Raw genomic sequence first — 330 nt, 5'->3', positions numbered from 1 at the left:
GTACCAGGATATTAGTACACCTGAACAGAGATAATACTCAATTGGAGTATTTTTTTCCTTTGTAATGAGGCAGGAAAGTATGAAGACAATATTCTCAGCTACTATCCACTATATGTTGAATTCTACTGGTATAAATTTGTGACTAACTCAACTTTCATAGATCAGTTGGCAAGAAATGTCTTATGCATAGTCATTAAAATATTTACCAATCAAATGATGCATTAAAAGAAGAGGAAATATGTTATGTAGAAATAAAGGGAAAAAAAAAGACATTATTTTAGGCTGGGCATCAACATGTCCAAAAATAAACCAGCGTATCATGTTCTGGTC

The sequence above is a fragment of the Nannospalax galili genome, unplaced genomic scaffold, assembly GCF_000622305.1.
Source record: "Nannospalax galili isolate Female #2095 unplaced genomic scaffold, S.galili_v1.0 scaffold2350, whole genome shotgun sequence".
Lineage (NCBI taxonomy): Eukaryota > Metazoa > Chordata > Mammalia > Rodentia > Spalacidae > Nannospalax > Nannospalax galili.
This window is presented reverse-complemented; position numbering follows the sequence as displayed.